This window comes from Balaenoptera acutorostrata, chromosome 13 (assembly GCF_949987535.1).
Source record: "Balaenoptera acutorostrata chromosome 13, mBalAcu1.1, whole genome shotgun sequence".
Taxonomy (NCBI): Eukaryota; Metazoa; Chordata; class Mammalia; order Artiodactyla; family Balaenopteridae; genus Balaenoptera; species Balaenoptera acutorostrata.
In genome coordinates, this window is record NC_080076.1 from 39,299,500 (window position 1) to 39,316,973 (window position 17,474).

The following is a 17,474-nucleotide window of genomic DNA, read 5'->3' on the forward strand; positions in this document are numbered from 1 at the left end:
AAGGACCTCAGAACTTGAGTAACAATAAAATGGTGAGTCCCCTGGGTTTTCTATTTTTGCCTCATATATCCAGACTTGGAACTGAAAAGAAGCTAATAAATCAGAAACACAGACAAGTATAAATAAAACAAAACAAAATTCCTAACAAAAGTATGCACTCTCTAGCCAAAAGACAAAGAAAAGGGATGCCTAGCAAGAAAGAAAATGTTTATATGGTAATTCCTCTATTCCAGCCAAGCACCATAGAAAACACTGTTGCTTAACCCCTACCCAGGTCAGCAAAGGCTGAGAGGGAAACCTGCATTTCCAATCTCATGAGACTGTAATGAAGCAAGACAAAGCTCCTATTGGGATGGTGTCAGAGGAGATCAAGTAAGGAGTTTGGGTTTTCATCCTCACTGGCTGGTAATGACATCCTTGCCAAAAATGTCAGTGAAGACCACATGAGAAGGCTGGAATTCACCTCCATTCAGCATGAATAATGTGTCCCTTTCCTTCTATGAGGAGATGAAGTCAAAGGAGGCTTGGCATGGAGTTCAGCCATTCACCATTACTGAGCAATACCAAGGCCACACCCACCTCTACATGCATTATCAGTGGAGACCACATGGGGACTGGAAATCCCAACCTGCGCAGCAGTCAGTAATAAGGAGCCCTCTCCCTCAGTTGTGAATGTAGGGTGAATGGGGAATCGATTTAATCTCAATCTGGGAAGAACAAGGCAGCACCAGCCTTCCCCGCTCCAGTGGTGTCAAAATACAATATCAAGAGAATTCAAAGACAAGCCACAGACTGGGAGAAAATATTTGCAGAAGATACACCTGATAAAGGACTGTTATTCAAAATATATAAAGAACTCTAAAAGTGCAACAATAAGAAAACAAACAACCCAGTTAAAAAATGGGCCAAAGACACAATGTTCATTACAGCACTGTTTACAATAGCCAAGACATGGAAGCAACCAGATGTGGTACATATATACAATGGGATATTACTCAGCAATAAAAAAGAATGAAATAATGCCATTTGCAGCAACATATAAAGACCTAGAGATTATCATACTAAGTGAAGTAAGTTAGAGAAAGACAAATGTCATACTATGTCACTTATATATGGAATCTAAAAAATGATACAAGTGAACTTTTTACAAAACCAAAACAGACTCACAGATTTAGAAAACAAATTTATGGTTGCCAAAGGGGAAAGATCAGGGCAGGGAGGATGGATAAATTGAGTTCGGAATTAACGTGTACACACCACTATATATAAAATAGAAAATAAACAAGGACCTACTGTATAGCACAGAGAACTCTATTCAGTATTCTGTAATAACCTAAATGGGAAAAGATTTTGAATAAGAGTAGATATATGTATATGCATAACTGAGTCACTTTGCTGTGCACCTGAAACTAAAACAACATTGTAAATCAACTCTACTCCAATATAAAATAAAAATTTTAGAAAAATAAAAAAAGAATAATCTGATAAAGATTTTAAAGTAACCATTATTTTTAAATATTCAATAAGCAATTACAAACACACTTGAAACAAATGAAAGTAGAAATCTCAATAAAGAAATAGAAATTGTCAGGAGATAAACAGGAGATAGAATGAAGAAGCAAGTGGAAATTTTAGAACTGAAAAATACAAAAACAAAATAAGCTCAATGGATGAACTTAATAGTGGAATTTAGGAGAGAGGGGAAGTAATTAAATGAGAGGGTAGAACAATAAAATTACTTAATAAGAAGACAGAAATAAAATAGACTGAAAGAGAAATGAACAGAGATTCCAAGACCTGTGAAATCACAACAAAAGTTTTAACATTTGTTTAATCAGAGTTCTGGAAGTGGAGGAGAAATAAGGCATGGCTGAAAAAGCATTTGGAGAAATAATATCTGGTATTTTCATAAATTTGGCAAGACACATAAACTTACAGATTAAAAAGCTCAGTGAATCTCATGGGATAATCCCAAGGACATAAGACACAAGATACACCAAGAGTAAACTTCTGAAAATTAAAGAAATATTTTAAAAAATCATAAAATTATCCAGAGATACATGACATCTTACCCATAGAAGAAAGGTAATACATATGAAAGTGGATTTCTCATAAGAAATCATAGAGATCAAAAGGAAGTAATGTAACAATTTTTAAGCCCCAAAAGAAAAGTTTTGTAAACCCTATATCTTATATCCATTGAAATATCTTTCAGGAATTAAGAAAAATTCAAAGCGCTCTCAGATAAATGAAAATTAAGACAGCTGATCACAAGAAGACCTTTTCTAAAATAGTAGCTAAAGGAACTTCTCAAAAGGAGAGGAAATAATAAAAGAGGAAAACTTAGAATATCAGAACAGAAAAATAATACTGTAAGCAAAATTATGAGTAAATGCAATAGGCTTTCCTACTCCTATTGAGTTTTCTAAATTTTGTTTAACGGTTAAAGTAAATATTATAACACTGTCCAATGTGGTTCTAAATGCATTTAGAGGACATATTTAAGACAATTATAAATGGACATGTATAAAAGAACATAAAGGGAGTTAAGTTTTATATACTTCAGTCAAATTTATAAAATGACACCAGTAAGATCTGATGTTATATATTAATACAATGTAATATGTAACATAATATATAGTATAATATATTAAAATATAATATCTACAACAATCATTAAAAAGCTATACAGGCTCCCAGTTTCTAGTTCAACATGTAGACAGCTTACAAGTCATCATTTCAACACTCACAACAAGAAAAAAAAACTGAGAGGACTTCCCTGGTGGTGCAGTGGTAAGGAGTCCACCTGCCAATGCAGGGGACATGCATTCAAGCCCTGGTCTGGGAAGATCCCACATGCCGCAGAGCAACGAAGCCCATGTGCCACAACTACTGAGCCTGTGCTCTGGAGCCCACGAGCTGCAACTACTGAGCCCACATGCCACAACTACTGAAGCCCGTGTGCCTAGAGCCCGTGCTCTGCAACAAGAGAAGCCACTGCAATGAGAAGCCTGTGTACCACAACAAAGAGTAGCCCCCCCTCGCCACAATTAGAGAAAGCCCATGCGTAGCAATGAAGACCCAACACAGCCAAAAATAAATAAATATATTTATTTTTTAAAAAAGAAAAAAAGCTGAGAAAACTGAAAAATAATGACTTTTAAAAGATTCATCAGAGAATTGAGGTCATAGGAGAAAGAGACAAACAGTGAAGAGTGGAGACACAGGCAAATGAAAAGATATAGATCACCTTTGCTGAAGCAGAAGCTGCCAGAGCCAGTAATGGTGGGAATATTTAAATGTCAACTTCAGCAAATTCCTGGAGGTTAAGTGTGGACTAGCTTAAGAGTTAAAAGATCCTAGGGATTCAGTCTATTGGGAAGCCCCCATACTTTAATGGGTTTTACCTCCAGGAAGCCCATCAGTTTCTCAGGGTGAAGACTAGAGAAAAAGCTCCACCTGTTTTGCTAGGGGAAGGGAAAAAAAAAAACATTTTGAAATATACCCAAGAAAAATAACCATTTTTGAATTAAGCCCAGATAATTCTCCACAGCAAAGGCCTACACAGCAAGATATAATATTTCATCAAACCTTACATGGAATGAATGAAGGGAAATTGCACAATCCCAGGCACTTTTAGCCTTTCTGTCTCACCTCAGGGGGGAAACAAAAGATGTGAGAATCATAGTTCAAGACCAGAAGCCCACTAAAAGACAGATCAAACCACATTATTATAGAATGCTTCCTCTTCCCCAGCTTTTTTACCACCATATCAATAGTGAAGTGCTTCTTCAGCTTTTTCTGAGCACTTTGCAGGTTTGCATGGGAATACAGCTTTCCAGACTGTCAGAACTATAACAGAGTTTTTCAAAGGCATTTATGGTTATTTCTTTCCTTAGAACTCAATGGTAAAATTCCAGCTAACTTACCATTGTGTTACTTGTCCCAACCAGTATCATAACTTCAGGATACATACAAAGACATTGGTCTTCTCCATTCCTTTGACACTGAGACTAACTTTGTTTTCAACAATGACCATGGGATTGGGATTCTTCATTCTGCTTTAAATCATGTTAGCCTCCTTGAGCAGGGAAGTGACTGGTTTTCATAGCTTTCTCTTTCATAGTTGAATTTCCATCCTGATGGAGTTGGTAGAAGAAAGTAACCTTCAGCTGAAACACCAGGCACTCCTACTTCTCTTTTTATTTTTCTTTTTTTTTTTTTATACAGCAGGTTCTTATTAGTCATCAATTTTATACACATCAGTGTACACATGTCAAAACCAATGGCCCAATTCATCACACCACCATTCCCACTCCCCCACGGTTTTCCCACCTTGGTGTACATACGTTTGTTCTCTAAATCTGTATCTCAACTTCTGTCCTGCAAACCGATTCATCTGTACCATTTTTCTAGGTTCCACATACATGCGTTAATATACGATATTTGTTTTTCTTTTTCTGACCCACTTCACTCTGTATGACAGTCTCTAGATCCATCCACGTCTCAACAAATGATTCAATTTCGTTCTTTTTTATGGCTGACTAATGTTCCATTGTATATACGTACAACATCTTCTTTATCCATTGGTCTGTCAATGGGCAATTAGGTTGCTTCCATGACCTGGCTATTGTAAATAGTGCTGCAATGAACATTGAAGTGCATGTGTCTTTTTGAATTATGATTTTCTCTGGGTATATGCCCAGTAGTGGGATTGCTGGGTCATGTGGTAATTCTATTTTTAGTTTTTTAAGGAACCTCCATATTGTTCTCCAGAGTGGCTGGATCAATTTACATTCCAACCAACAGTGCAAGAGGGTTCCCTTTTCTCCACACCCTCTCCAGCATTTGTTGTTTGTAGATTTTCAGATAATGCCCATTCTAACTGGTGTGAGGTGATACCTCATTGTAGTTTTGATTTGCATTTCTCTAATAATTAGTGATGTTGAGCAGCTTTTCATGTGCTTCTTGGCCATCTGTATGTCTTCTTTGGTGAAATGTCTATTTAGGTCTTCTGCCCATTTCTGGATTAGGTTGTTTGTTTCTTTAATATTGAGCTGAATGAGCTGTTTATATATTTTGGAGATTAATCCTTTGTCTGTTGATTCATTTGTAAATATTTTCTCCCATTCTGAGGGCTGTCTTTTAGTCTTGCTTATGGTTTCCTTTGCTGTGAAAAAGCTTTTAAGTTTCATTAGGACCCATTTGTTTATTTTTATTTTTATTTCCATTACTCTAGGAGGTGGATCAAAAAAGATCTTGCTGTGATTTATGTCAAAGAATGTTCTTCCTATGTTTTCCTCTAAGAGTTTTATAGTGTCGGGTCTTACCTTTAGGTCTCTAAACCATTTTGAGTTTATTTTTGTGTATGGTGTTAAGGAGTATTCTAATTTCATTCTTTTACATGTAGCTGTCCAGTTTTCCCAGCATCACTTATTGAAGAGACTGTCTTTTCTCCATTGTATATCTTTGCCTCCTTTGTCATAGATTAGTTGACCACAGGTGTGTGGGTTTATATCTGGGCTTTCTATCTTGTGCCATTGATCTATGTTTCTGTTTTCGTGCCAGTACCATACTGTCTTGATTACTGTAGCTTTGTAGTATAGTCTGAAGTCAGGAAGTCTGATTCCTCCAGCTCCGTTTTTTTCCCTCAAGACTGCTTAGGCTATTTGGGTTCTTTTGTGTCTCCATACAAATTTTAAGATTATTTGTGCTAGTTCTGTAAAACATGCCATTGGTAATTTGATAGGGATTGCATTGAACCTGTAGATTGCTTTGGGTAGTATAGTCATTTTCACAATATTGATTCTTCCAATCCAAGAATATGGTATATCTCTCCATCTGTTGATATCATCTTTAATTTCTTTCATCAGTGGCTTATAGTTTTCTGCATAGAGCTATTTTGTCTCCCTAGGTAGGTTTATTCCTAGGTATTTTATTCTTTTTTTTCAATGGTAAATGGGAGTGTTTCCTTAATTTCTCTTTCAGATTTTTCATCATTATTTTATAGGAATGCAAGAGATTTCTGTGCATTAATTTTGTATCCTGCAACTTTACCAAATTCATTGATTAGCTCTAGTAGTTTCTGGTGACATCTTTAGGATTCTCTATGTATAGTATCATGTCATGTGCAAACAGTGACAGTTTTACTTCTTTTCCAATTTGTATTCTTTTTATTTCTTTTTCTTCTCTGATTGCTGTGGCTAGGACTTCCAAAACTATGTTGACTAATAGAGGTGAGAGTGTACATCCTTGTCTTGTTCCTGACCTTAGAGGAAATGCATTCAGTTTTTCACCATTGAGAATGATGTTTGCTGTGGGTTTGTCATATATGGCCTTTATTATGTTGAGGTAGGTTCCCTCTATGCCCACTTTCTGGAGAGTTTTTATCATAAATGGGTGTTGAATTTTGTCAAAAGCTTTTTCTGCATCTATTAAGATGATCATATGGTTTTTCTTCTTCAGTTTGTTAATATGGTGTATCACATTGTTTGATTTGCACATATTGAAGAATCCTTGTATCCCTGGGATAAATCCCACTAGAGCATGGTGTATGATCCTTTTAATGTGTTGCTGCATTTTGTTTGCTAGTATTTTGTTGAGGATTTTTGCATCTATATTCATCACTTATATTGCTCTGTAATTTTCTTTTTTTTGTAGTATCTTTGTCTGGTTTTGGTATCAGGGTGATGGTGGCCTCATAGAATGAGTTTGGGAGTGTTCCTTCCTCTGCAAATTTTTGGAAGTGCTTGAGAAGGATGGATGTGAACTCTTCTCTAAATGTTTGATAGAATTCACCTGTGAAGCCATCTGATCCTGGACTTTTGTTTGTTGGAAGATTTTTAATCACAGTTTCAATGTCATTACTTGTGATTGGTCTGTTCACATATTCTCTTTCTTTCTGGTTCAGTCTTGGAAGGTATACCTTTGCAAGAATTTGCTCATTTCTTCCAGGTTGTCCATTTTATTGGCTTAGAGTTGCTTGTAGCAGTCTCTTAGGATGCTTTGTATTTCTGCGGTGTCTGTTGTAACTTCTCCTTTTTCATTTCTAATTTTATTGATTTGAGTCCTTTCCCTCTCTTTCTTGATGAGTCTGGCTAATGACTTATCAATTTTGTTTATTTTCTCAAAAAAACAGCTTTTAGTTTTATTGATCTTTGCTATTGTTTTGTTTGTTTTTATTTCATTTATTTCCACTCTGATCTTTATGATTTCTTTCCTTCTGCTAACTTTGGGTTTTGTTTGTTCTTCTTTCTCTAGTTCCTTTAGGTGTAAGGTTAGATTGTTTATTTGAGATTTTTCTTGTTTCTTGAGGTAGGTTTGTATAGCTATAAACTTCCCTCTTAGAACTGCTTTTGCTGCATCCCATAGATTTTGGTTCATTGTGTTTTCATTGTCCTTGTCTCTAGGTATTTTTTTGATTTCTTCAGTGATCTCTTGGTTATTTAGGAACGTATTGTTTAGTTTCCATGTGTTTTTGTTTTTTACGGTTTTTTTCCCCTGTAATTTATTTCTAATCTCATAGTGTTGTGGCCAGAAAAGATGCTTGATATGATTTCAATTTTCTTAAGTTTACTGAGGCTTGATTTGTGACCCAAGATATGATCTATCCTGGAGAATGTTCTGTGCACACTTGAGAAGAAAGTGTAATCTGCTGTTTTTGGATGGAATGTCTTATAAATATCAATTAAATCTATCTGGTCTATTGTGTCATTTAAAGCTTTTATTTCCTTATTAATATCATTTTGGATGATCTTTCCATTGGTGTAAGTGAGGTGTTAAAGTCTCCAGCTATTAATGTGTTACTGTTGATTTCCTTTTTATAGCTGTTAACATTTGCCTTATGTATTGAGGTGCTCCTATGTTGGGTGCATATATATTTATAATTGTTATATCTTCTTGTTGGATTGATCCCTTGATTATTATGTGGTGTCCTTCCTTGTCTCTTGTAACATTCTTTATTTTAAAGTCTATTTTATCGGATATGAGTATTGCTACTCCAGCTTTCTTTTGATTTCCATTTGCATGGAATATCTTTTTCCATCCCCTCACTTTCAGTCTGTATGTGTCCCTAGGTCTGAGGTAGGTCTCTTCTTGACAGCATATAGATGCGTCTTGTTTTATATCCATCCAGCAAGGCTGTGTCTTTTGGTTGGTGCATTTAATCCATTCACTTCTAAGGTAATTATTGATATGTATGTTCCTATGACCATTTTCTTAATTGTTCTCGGTTTGTTTTTGTAGGTCCTTTTCCTCTCTTGTGTTTCCCACTTAGAGAAGTTCCTTTAGCATTTGTTGGAGAGCTGGTTTGGTGGACCTGAATTCTCTTAGCTTTTGCTTGTCTGTAAAGCTTTTGATTTCTCCATCGAATCTGAATGAGATCCTTGCTGGGTAGAGTAATCTTGGTTGTAGGTTCTTCCCTTTCATCACTTTAAGTGTATCATTCCACTCCCTTCTGGCTTGTAGAGTTTCTGCTGAGAAATCAGCTGTTAACCTTATGGGAGTTCCCTTGTATATTATTTGTCATTTTCCCCTTGCTGCTTTCAATAATTTTTCTTTTCCTTTAATTTTTTCCCGTTTGATTACTATGTGTCTCAGTGTGTTTCTCCCTGTGTTTATCTTGTATGGGACTCGCTGTGCTTTCTGGACTTGGGTGGCTGTTTCCTTTCCCATGTTAGGGAAGTTTTCGACTATACTCTCTTCAAATATTTTCTCGGGTTCTTTCTCTCTCTCTTCTCCTTCTGGGACCCCTATAATGTTAATGTTGTTGTGTTTAATATTGTCCCAGAGATCTCTTAGGCTGTCTTCATTTCTTTTCATTCTTTTTTCCTTATTGTGTTCTGCAGCAGTGAATTCCACCATCCTGTCTTCCAGGTCACTTATCCGTTCTTCTGTCTCCATTATTCTGTTATTGATTCCATCTAGTGTAGTTTTCATTTCAGTCATTTTATTGTTCATCTCTGTTTGTTTGTTTTTTAATTCTTCTAGGTCTTTTTTAAACATTTATTGCATCTTCTCAATCTTGGCCTCCAGTCTTTTTCCAAGGTCCTGGATCATCTTCACTATCATTATTTTGAATTCTTTTTCTGGAAGGTTGCCTATCTCCACTTCATTCAGTTGTTTTTCTGGCGTTTTATCTTGTTCCTTCATCTAGTACATAGCCCTCTCCGTTTTCATCTTGTCTATCTTTCTGTGAATGTGGTTTTTGTTTCACAGGCTGCAGGATTGTAGTTCTTCTTGCTTCTTCTGTCTGCTGTCTCTTATTTCTCTTGAATACACATTTCTCAGTTTGCAGTATGCCTTTGTTTGATTTCTAAAATATGGCTGATTTCTAAAAAGTCTATTTGTTTTTATCAATGCTTATTTGGGTAAGGATTTGCCAAACTCCTTACTTCTTCATACCAGAAGTCTTCCCTTTGGACTAATCTTTTGTAAGATTGATGCTATTTCTATTTTAAATATTTGGTAGAATTTAAGGTGAAGTCCATTAGGTCTAGGTTATTCTTTTTAAAATATTTTAAATTAGATTCCATTATTTTAATGCTTATAAGACTATATTTTCTGAATGTTTTAATTTGTTGGTTCTCTGAGTATTAATTATTCTAATTTTTAAAATTTGTTTAAAGTAGTCCATTATATCTTTTTATGATCTTTTTGATTTCTGTAGAATTTGTGGTCATAGCTTTTTTGTATCTGACAGCAGAATTTGCATACTCTTTTTCTCTCAATTTATTATACTAAATTGAAATTTTATTTTTAAATAATTTTAATTTCTAAAAATTTACTTTTTCATTTAAATAATTTTTATTAAGATCATTTAAAGTAATTACCTTTTATCTTTGTTGGTTCTATTTTATGTCTGTTTTCTATTTTATTAATCCTCATTTTATTTTTAATATTTGCTTCATTCTATATTTTCTCAGCTTAATTTTTCTAACTTCATAAGATAAGTGCTTAAATTATTGGACTTTAGCCATTATTTTCCTTTCAAACACAGTAACTGAATTCTATAGATTTCTTCTAATCATAGTTGAAATGCATCTCATGAATTTTGATACATCCAATTGTCATTATTATTCAGTTGAAGGTATTTTCTAAATACCATGGTGATTTCATCTTTGATTTTAAGTTTCTTTGAAATATATTACTAAACTTCCATTAAATGAAGATTTATTTATACATTTATTTTAACAATTTATTTTTAAATTTCCACCTTAATTGCACTGTGGTCATAGAATAAATTTTGTCTGACTTTAATCCTTTGACTATTGTTGAGACTCACTTTGCCACATAGTGTACAGTTAATTTTAATTAATCTTTCTCCATTGTGTCTAAAAATATTTTTTATTCTGCAGTTATTGTATTTTATAAATGTCCAAATGACCATTAGGGAATTTGTCAATATTCTTTTAAAATTTCTATTCTGAATTTTCTGATATTTTTGTCATTTGTTCTTTAAATTACTATGATTTGGTATGTTAATTATCTCTTTCTCTGTCTGAATATATATATGTAAATATATATTATTTTATTATGATTATATATATAATTATAGGTACATAAAATATAGAATCTCAAACTATTTTCCTTGACTGACACTTTATCATTATAAAGGTCTTTCTCTATCTTTGATAATGCTAAAAATTACTTTGTCTACAAGGAACTATAGTTATAACATTTCTGTTCTTAATATTTGCATGCTATAATTTTTCAGTTTTATTTTTAATATTTTCATATTTATATTGCAAATGTGTATTTTGTAAAACAGCACACTTCAATGTGCTTTCTACTAGTCCAGTTAGGAAATCTTTATCTCATATAGGACATTTATTCCATTCAGATATAATGCATTCTTGAAGGATGTTTTGGTTTAACTCTAATTTGCATTTTTGTTTTTAATTCTTTGATGACACGCTCCATTTTTCTTCCTGGCTTCCATTGTTCTTCTAATCTTATTGTTTATTGTTGCTCTTTTGAGGGAAATCTATCCTTTCCGCCACCCTTCCTGCTTTTGAGATTCTCTATTTATGCTTGGCTTTAAGTCACTTTACTATAATGTATCTAAGTAGGATTTTGTTTAATTATTACAGCTTAGTGTTTGTTGTACTTTTAGAATATGTGTAATGATTTTTTTTCATCTTTTCATCAATTTGGAACATTCTGAACCATTATCTCTTCCAACTTGTTTTTGCTTGTTTTAATTTTCTATCCTTTCTTCTCTGGGTCCCAAATTTTACTTTTGGTAGATTTTTTCTATGTTATCTGTCTTTAATGTTTTTTACCTTTTTATGAAAATATTTCATATTGCTGTGTCTCTGAGTATTTTCTTCTTATCTAGTTCTTTAATCTATCTTCCATCTATAGAGTATTTAATTTTGTTTTTATTTCTTTTAACTAAAATATTTTTTTCTTTTTATGGTTTCTTTTTTCTACCTAAATTCTTCATCTTGTCTTTTATTTCTTTGAACATACTATGTTTAACCATTTTAAAGTTTATGTGTCATAACTCTATTGTATTGAACATTTATGGTTTTTCTTCTATTGTATATTTTTCCCTTTTTTTTCCAGTCACATTTTCTTGCACTCTTTCATACATGGTTATTTTCCATTTAGTGTTGTATGTTATGCCTATAAAATTTTAAAATAATTGAAACCACAGATTCTATTTTCTTCTTCCATGGAGTGTTATATTTGCTTCTGGCAGGTGGTAGTCAAATGATCCTATATTACCTGAATATAACCAGACATCAAGAGATATAATACCCACAAATTATATGGTATGTACTTCCTATTCTTAGATTGTATCTTGGGAACCCAACTGAATGTCTTGGCCCATGGAAGTTACCAGTGCTGCCAATGGTAGGCTTTGAATTTTAATTTTCTTTAGCTCTCTGCAACTATTATAAACCAATTTCAATTTTTAAACCTCTCAGCCTTCCAACTCCTCTTCTAGAATTGGCAGATATGCTGAGCAGAAAAGTAGCATCAAATGTCAGTTTCACCTCTCTGGGTTTTTCTCTTCTTTGAGACCTTATCCCCATAACTGTTCACTTCCTTGTAAGTAGTCAGATGATTTCAAGCATTGTATTTAAAATATTACATCCAGCCTAACATGTTTTGGGTTTGCATTACCTAGACTTCAATTCCCAGAATACCTTTTGTTTTTCACAGCCTTGGGTATGGCTTTTGTGTTGACAGATAATTTTCATTGCAAATATACAACTCACTCAACCCCTCCTGCTTCTCCTCCTCTTCATTATCATCTCAGAAAATGTTTTGGTATGAAAACATTTTAATCAACTCCCCTGTTATGGGTTAAATTGTGTCCCCTCAAAAAAGTATGTTGATATCTTAATCCCTGGTACCTTTGAATGTGACTTTATTTGGAAATAGGGTCTTTGCAGCTGTCAAAAATAAAGCCATTAGGGTGGGCCTTAATCCAATAAGACTAGTGTCCTTATAAAAAAAAAGGAGAATAGACAAAGACACAGGGACACACAGGAACAATGCCATGTAACAATGGAGGCAGAGATCAGAGTGATGCATCTATAAGCCAAGGATGCCAGGAATACCAGAAACTACGAGAAAGGCATGGAATGGATTCTTCACTGTCAAATTCAGTGAGAGTATAATCCTGCTGACATCTTGATTTTTTACTTCTATTCTCCAAAACTGTGAAAGAATAAACTTCTCTTGTTTTAAGCTACCTAGTTTGTGGTACTTTGTTTTGACAGCCCTAGGAAACTAATACACTCCACTCTTAGTCCCAAATAATTTCTCAAAATCCTAGGTTTCTAAATTGACTGTGGCTTCTCTCTTTACAGTCTTTCTATCCTCACAGCCCTTTCATAGATATTAAAGGATTCCTTGTCTGCAACTGGTGACATTTGTGATGATTTCCTTTTACTTTCTGTTACCTTCCCTTTCTGGTCTGTCCTCCATGTTAATATTCTTCCTTTTTTTTTTTTTTTTTTTTGGTCTTTAATAAAAAGGTAGTTCTTCTTTTGTATATGCCTGAGACTGCTTCATCTCTTTGCTAAAGAATCAAGGGCTATAATATTTTTCCAGGGGCTTCTGATGGCAAGAGAAGTATTTGGTAAACTCATGTTTAGTTTTCAGGAATAGACCCCCTCTCTTGGATTTACTTGCATTTTCAACAAATTGCAATGGTAAATTTTGAGACACAATAGCATGTGAAAAGATCAGGTATAATAGGGTACATTTACATTTTTAATGTTTTTGAAAATTTTTTTCTGCTGACCAACACTATGACATTTTTTTTATATCACGTTCTAAATCACACACACATACACGTACACATATATAATTGAAAAAAAAATAGTTGCATGCAAAAATGCTTAGCTTACTAAGATAAAAATCTTCTGTTTTTTATTCAATTTTATGCTTTTATAGTTAACAAAATGTAGTTCATGAACAACTAAAAATGAACTCACAGCAACAAATCCTGATCCAAAATTTAAAGATCACTGACAAGGTGACTGGTTTTCTGCCTGACAGTACTTTCTGATGACCATGGTGTGGGATCCCACATTAGTGAAGCAAAAGAAAGATCAGGAAGAATGCATCACTCTCTCATTAGATCTTTCTTCTAATTCCCTTCATATAATTCTCTGAAATTTATTTGTTTAGTTCAGATTTCTGATGCACAGAAAGAAGACATATTTTTAAGGTTTTATTGAAAGAATTCTTGCCTGAAGGTGAGTGGAGGTGGGTACAGTGACTCCTCAAATTATGTTCTATCAGAGGAATCTATTATTTCAGCATCCGGTTTATTTGAAACACAATCTTTTCCTATTTATTTTCCCTTTGCTGATGCAGAATTAAATTCCATGAAGGAACACATTTTATTTTCATCAGGTGGGTCTTTGATGCTATATTTTTCTTCTGTTTTTGATAAAAGCCATTTGCAAACTTCTTTTTGGTTTAAACCATTGAATCAAATGTAAGGACAAATTCTAAATCAAATATAAGCTACATTCTCATAGAACTGCTTGACATCAAGCGTGAAACCCAACAATAGCATATTCTGCTGAAGAGGGCAGAGTGTTTGCTGGGCTGAGGCTTTTGTGAATTCCTAATATCTGCACATTTGTTTCCACATTGGTGCTCCCCTCCACCATTTGGGGCATGACAGGGAAAGATCAGAGAAAATATTGTTGGAAAGAGTTAACAGCAGGTGCCATGCTTGCTTATTGCTTCTTGCAGTTTTCAGCAGTTGATGCTTCACCATTAAATATTTTCATATACAGTTTTCTATTTGCTTTGAATTACTGAAATATACTAAGCATATCTCTCCAAGGACCCAGAGCCATGGCATAATAGGCTCCTGCTAATAGCTTGAAACTGTACAGCAATCTAGTTTTAAAATACAACACAAATCTTTATCTAAAAGCACTAACACCTCACTCTTGTGTTCGCAGAGTATGTTTTCACATTTCCTCTTGCGATGCATAGGAAGGGGGAAAAGCTACAAGAGAAATGATGCATTCTGGGCAAGGAGCCAATTTAAAAAGTCTGTTCTTTCCAGTTTGCTGTCACTTGTCGTGGTTAAACAAAACACGGAGGAGAAGAAGAGAAATTGGCTTCAGTGTAAATGTCAACATTCTGATTAAAGCAAACACAAAGCATTCAGAACTCTTGACAAAAAAAAAAAAATTAAATTGAATTATGAAAGGTATGCAAATGAAGCCCTTCCTCTGTATGATTACCAAGACTTATACATTTTGTATTTTCTGTCTGTGCTGGAGGAATCTGTGCTGCAGGACAAGGAGTTCAGAAACAGGAAAGGGAAGGTGAACAACACATTTCCCAGCTGACGACAGCTGGAAACCACTAAAATATTGGTTCAGAATCGCCCAACACTTTTGCAAACACTGGGGAAGATTGGAAAGCTGACGGTAAGGCCTGGTGTTTTCAGTCTCTTGTCTTCTAGCTAACCAAGGTTTCCCCTAGGACACAAACCCCAAAAGAATTTATTTAAAGGATTCAAAAAATATCATTTATTAGAGGGGAGAGTTCTAAGAAAAATATTAAAATGCATTGATGTCAACTATACTGTGTCACTTTCTTGGTATCTCCTTTAAGACCTTAGAAATTGAATTGTTTGAAATGCAGTTTGAGAGGGTTCTCAGCACGCATTCATGATATGCAGTTTTCAAGGTAGCATAATATACTCCATTTCTGTAATTAAAATTAATGGGAAAATAAAAAATAAATGGTGTGCATTGGTCCTCTTCCCCTGGAGAAGAATATATTTGCCTTCTTGGGTGAATACGTATGGTCCGATTATAAGAGACTACAGATGAGGTGTGTGGGTTTGCCTCTATATATGAAGAAGGTCATATGCTAAATGTGAGAAAAATCTTTCTCACCTTCCATTCTTTTCTCTCCAGGATCTATGGTGCCATTGTGTTTCTGAACCTTACCTTTGCCTGTAATATTACAATTGCTTTCTGATTTATCATTGGCCCTGTCTTTCTGCTTTTGGGGATATTCTGAAACTGCTTTCAAACTGCAGTGTGCACTCAGCCTGTTATTTCTGACCCCAGAGTCTGAAATAGTTACTTAGTACCTGTCAGGAAAGTCCAAACCCTGGCCTGATATTCAAGGCTTTCTTAACTAGCCTTAAACTAACTTTGTATTCCCTTCACAAAAATTTACTGGGTATCTACTAAATGTCAGTCATTTGCCTTTTCCTCACCTTGTTGCCTACACATTTCCTACTTTGGGTTTATTTTATTTCTCTCCCATCATATTCTGTGCTTTTCCATTTACACCACATTATTCTTGTGCCCTTTCCTTACATGGACCTTCCTGCATATTTACCTACCAGACACTCATATCTTTCAAGGCTAAATTTAAAAGGTTCCTCTTTCTTGAAATCTTTCCTATTACTGCATTTGAAAATGACTCTTCCTTCCCAGAATTTTTATATCTTCCTATTTGTAACCCTTGGAACTTATTAATATTACTTTAAATCAGTAATAGGTGTATATCTTACATCTGGCCTAAAAGAATCTTAAAAATTGAAGCTTTTGTTTATACATTTTCATGTCCCGCTGAAATCAGCACACTGTAAGCTGTGAGATGTACATCTAGATAATACTGGAAAAGTTATGTTACCTATCAATGTTCCAATCCCCATGTCCATAATATGAGTATGATAATATCTCTAACTCCCAGGGAATTATGAAAATTATGTTTATAAAATTGTGTAGAGCTCTAAGTTTTAGATATAATTTATATTATTTTAATTTTTAATATTGATAGTGTATCTAAGTACATAAATAAATGAATGAAGTTAGTAGTTCATGGATATAGACACTAAAGCTGGAGCATCGACTATCTGATACACGTTTTTCATAGATGGTTTAATAGAATTCTCACTATAACTTTGTAAGGTCTGTATTAAAATACTGACCATGTAGATGAGGCTGGATAGACCATATACAGATAACCAGTCTGACTCTAAAGCCTGTGATTTTTCTCGAACACTCAGGAATTTATTCCTTGGACTGTCCTAAATAACAGAGAACTTTGTCAAACTAGACACAGGGACAACACACCCCCAGTCCTACCATGGACCTACCTCCCCATTCCTTTAGTGTATGACAGTAAATTAATTTCACCTTAGAGAACCAGACATGTTTATTTTAAACCCTTAAACCCCCCTTTCCCGTGCTTCCATTCTTTCCCCAGATCCATTGCTGCCTAGGATTTCCCTACATGTGGGTCCAAATACATTCATTAGCAATTTATTTTTACAATACTCCAGGCTGCCAAATGCAGTCTCTGTCCTCACTGTAACATGTATTCCAGGTGATATTGATAAAACCTGTCCAGGGAGCAGGTTTTGAGAAATAAATGACAGTCAAGTTCAAATGTATTAGGGATTACTTTATCCCAATCATATAGGAACGTCAAATGTTTCCATGTGGTATAGAGTGAGACTCATCACATTCTACAGGATAGAGAGACTAGAGATTATCAAATATTACATACCATTTTATTCAGGAAAATGAGACCTGGAGAGAGTTTAACTGTAATTAACCAACATAAGTCATTAGAGTCAATAAGAACTCTTGGGATGGTTTTCAATGGAATTCTCATTCATTCATTTATTCAATACTATTTCTTGGGCCTCCACATTATAGTGTCATTCACTGAAGAGAGCCAGCCATAACTAGCCTCACCTCTCTGGGAGTTTACAATCTGGAAACTACATTATCTTACAAACAAAAACTATAAAACAAGAACAGGAATTCCGAAGAGATTATCACGGGTGTATTTCAAATAGGTGAATTAAAAAAATACACGTACACCTATTAAGCATTTATGTGTAACGTGGGAGCTGGTGTGAAACAAGGCCGGTGTTTGCAGAGAAGATGAGGGCTTACCTGCTTCACCACCAACACAATCCTCCCAAGGTGCCCTGGACAAGAAGAAGCAAGGTC